General features: G+C 39.9%; 1 long non-coding RNA gene across 1 annotated transcript in view; it reads right to left on the bottom strand.

Annotated features, from left to right (window-relative positions):
- LOC103368604 (uncharacterized) overlaps positions 1 to 1,882 on the bottom strand; it is a 7,515-nt gene extending 5,633 nt beyond the window's left edge. The window contains exon 1 of the long non-coding RNA XR_520792.1: positions 1,659 to 1,882. This is a non-coding gene — a long non-coding RNA (uncharacterized LOC103368604). The remainder of the gene's footprint in view (positions 1 to 1,658) is intronic.
- Positions 1,883 to 4,115: the final 2,233 nt, after the last annotated feature.

Here is a 4,115-nt window from a genome sequence, read left to right as displayed (position 1 = left end):
TGTTCTTATGTACAAACTAGATATTTCACTTGTATATTACTAATGGTGTTCAATACATCCAAATACAGCAGTTTTTTAGTTTTTTTAAAGTCCTAACAGACCGCTGTCTCCTTTACGCAGCCTGTGCGTAAAGGCGAGTGGACGGTCTGTGACGGTTCGCTCGTGACGCAATCCTCTAGCCCCGCGATGGATGGGCCGATTTCGGCGATTGAACCCTCCTTCGAATCGTTAGAGCCAATAGAAGATAGCCATTGCCACCAAAACGAGATTGACAGCACTTTTAGCCAATCAGAATCAGTAGACCGCCATCTTGTATTCTCGCCGCTCGCTCCCTCGTTCACTTTGCCGAAGTACCCTACGGTTCACACAACCTCCCAGAGACGGGTGACGTGTTTTCCGTGTGGCACAGGAAGTAGTACTAACTGCTTCCGGTGTAGATTTACCGAGAAAATAAACTTTTCACGGCAAAACAGCTAAGGTAAGAGACATTTTACAACCACAGTTGGACGAAGCGGTTTCGGTTTTTGCTGTTCTTTGGGTTGTTTCTCGCTGATGCTTTGGTTTTAGAGAGCTTTGATGGATATGTTTAGAATCTGGGGACTCTCTGCTTCATTTTGAGAGGAAGGTTGTGCGTCTTTCATAACGTACAGTAGCGACAGAGCCATAAATGTGACGAGTGGGTTGACGTGGTGGCGCTATATCGATTTGCATATTTGATAATTCATTTAGTTGGTGTTTGAGTTGTGTTTGAGGCATGTAGGAATGGCTGATATGTGCTTGTAGCCCAGGTTCTGCTGTTTAATTTGATGTACAACATCACTATATTCTTTCATGATGAGTGCATTGTTTCACACTATTTCTTTCTGTAAAACCCGAGTTCCTAGTGCACCTGGCTGAAGGAACATTACCAACAGTGAACGATGTCTGAATGACTGAAAACGACTATGATGTTGTAATTTAAGTTTAAATCAGGAAAAAGTAAGATGACTATGAATATACTCACAAAAAAAAGATTCATATTTCATTGCTGTGTTGATTTCAAATTTTTAGTTTATAAATGAACAGAAATCTTCTTTTTTTCCCTCAGATTAAAATTTTGAAGATTTCTGGGTAATTTTAATGTTAATGCAATTTAATGTTTTAAATTTCCTAATTTAATGAGTTAAGTTAGCAATCCATTTGACGTGTAGGCAACTGCTGAACTCTGTTTAAGTGGAATTATGCAACATATAATAAAAGAAACAGTTATTTCATTTAACTCAATATGAGATTGTGCGTGAACATAGACACCGAATAAAAACAGACTATTCTTCATTCCCCAGCTTAAGAATGAGAAACTTCATGGCTTTGTCATGAATCTCACATTAAGATCTAAAATGATCAGGACTCACTTTTACGAACAAANTAAACTGATGAAGCAGCAGAGTTACACATCCCATGTCTGACAAAGTTTCCGTTTTCTTCCACACATCCTCCATAAAGGCTCCACGTGCCTTCCAGCGGAGCTCGTGCTAGCCAGCCTACTGAAGGCACGTGCTCCGTGTGAGCCACGTGAAGCTTTTGAACCGGTCCCCACCTCAAACGTAACAGTTCATTATATGACTATACTGTTGTAACACTACTTATATGAACCTTGATAATAAAAAAACCCATCCTACCGTCATTTCGGCGCAGAAACATTAGCATCAGGCCATTGTTCTGATAGCTGCGTTAGCCACACAGCTCGGGCTTCGGGTTCCGTCTCTCGTGACGCAGTTACTTCATCTAATACTGCTCTTTATTAACACCATTGTTCTGTAAACAGTGCTGATATGTTCACTATTTCTACCAGTAACCTTTACACACCAACACGCCATTCTTCTGCTTCCAGGCGACTGAGAGGCAGAGCGGATGTTGCGCGCGAATTTATAGTTTGCTACTTCCTGGTTGCCATCTTGGATTTCTGGAAGCAGCAGTGACCGTATATGGAAAAGAGGGCGGAGCCGGAGAGCAGGCTCGGCTGGGATTGGCTCCAGTCATCCGTGAGCCTACAGAGGATTTAGCGGTGTATTATTGATAGATGGAGGAATAATCTACGTTATTGTTAAAGTTATAAATCGCTGACTACACCCTGTATATAGTGCACTATATGGTGCACTTTTTAATAATTAAATAATGTTATGCAGCAGATTCATCTCCCTCTCTTCATAATGCACACTTGTCTTGACTTTACAGTAAGCTGTGCAACACATCAGCTAATGAACTAGTCATAATTATGGTGAACTGAAAACTGATTAAAAAGTATTCCCTTAGTTGACCATGGTGTCTAATCTTAGTCTCCAGAGCCACCAGCGAGCCCCCTGCTCAACCTGCCACTGACCAACCTCACCTCTCCGCACTGTCAGATCTCTCCGTGAACCCCCCACCCCCACGCTTCCTGAGTGCCTGTTGTCTGCCTGGTTGCTCTCGGGTCCAGACCTAGCTCATGGACTAAGATCCGTCACAACATCTGCCTAAATAAATAAGCAGGCTTACAGTTGGAGTATACTAGTCTCCTGCAGAGATGTAGTTCATGTCCTTAAAGACACCCAGATGCTACATATGACTCTTCCCCTCCCCTGATGGCATCTTTACACCCTGTAAACACATACAAACTTAATAAAGAGCTTTAAAAAGCATTGCTAGAAACAGTGTGCGTTCCTAAAAGATGACTTAATTTTAGTGTATTGCTTATACACAACTCAGCACACTGTGTCTGTGTATACAAGATGGTTACCATGGAGATGAAGAAGTCAATAAACTGTAAAGCTGGAAGCGAGGCAATGTTCCCTTTAAAATAAAAGCTTGATGAATCAAATTGTGTACTCCTAAAAACTATGAGCACAAATATTATTGATAGATAACACTGAAAATGTTCTGACATAATGTATGCAATGAATTCTGTGTAGAGCTGAATGTTCTGCTGCAGCATTAAAACGTTGTTTCCCTTCATTCTGTTTGTGTCGTTTCCTGACCCATTGTTTTCCACATGGGTGGAAGAAAACACCAGAAGGAACTTCAGCTCAGATAAGTGGCCGGGTTTGAGACGGCAGACATAAAACACAGAGTGTCTGAGGGAACAAAGATATGTGAGATATATATGTATGAAGCAAGATTTTAAATTCTATCCTGGATTTCACAAGGAGCCAATGAAGAGAAGCTAATAAAGAAGAAACAGGATCTCTTTCTGGTTCCTGTCAGAATTTAAATCTCACAACAAATTTAAATTGCACAACAGAGTGACAGAGCCACAGCTTTTCCTCATTGTCTTCCACATGTTATTTTGAGAATTAAGTCAAGGAAATGCAATTGTAAGGTTGCTTTAACAACACAGCTCATGATATTCAGTGTGGAGGCTCAAATGTGGGCCTTCTGAGGGCTGAGCTGACAGACGAGAGCACAAGCTTTCCTGTCTTCACTTTCAAATAGTATAAACAAACCACGGTTGTAGAAAGAAATGCTCACAATGCAGAGAAAAAGACGACATGTTTATTTATGATGATGTAACTAGATTATTTTCACTGTAACATCAGTGTATAAGCAGCATATTGTTGTTAACCCTTTAAGCCCTGAGCCATTTTTCAGGCCTTTTCTCGAAAATTACATACCCATAATAAAAACAGTCTATCTCTGCAACCACAAGGTCTATTTGAATAATTCTTGTGTCATAATAAAAGAAACACTTGTAAGATTTGTTCAGATGTGTAAATTTCAGTATATATGTTACTGGTTAAAAGCAAATGGCACACACACAAATTTAAAAATTTCAGGTTCACCTAAATAAAAAAAGCAGTTTTAGGATAATTATCTCTTTGTAATGATCCAGCTGCAGCTCTAAACCTCTCCAAAATCATAGCACAATATGTGAGCATTCTCCCTACAAAGGTTGACTCTGAAAAAGTGAAGTAGAACAAAATTACTAACTTTTTAATCCAGACAGTTCAGGCGAGGTGACATTTTTGGACACTTGGACACATTTTGACACACTGGTGACCATCTGATTGTTCTTATGTACAAACTAGATATTTCACTTGTATATTACTAATGGTGTTCAATACATCCAAATACAGCAGTTTTTTAGTTTTTTTAAAGTCCTA

The sequence above is a fragment of the Stegastes partitus genome, unplaced genomic scaffold (assembly GCF_000690725.1).
Source record: "Stegastes partitus isolate 25-593 unplaced genomic scaffold, Stegastes_partitus-1.0.2 Scaffold1177, whole genome shotgun sequence".
In the NCBI taxonomy this organism is placed as follows: domain Eukaryota; kingdom Metazoa; phylum Chordata; class Actinopteri; family Pomacentridae; genus Stegastes; species Stegastes partitus.
This window is presented reverse-complemented; position numbering and strand designations above follow the sequence as displayed.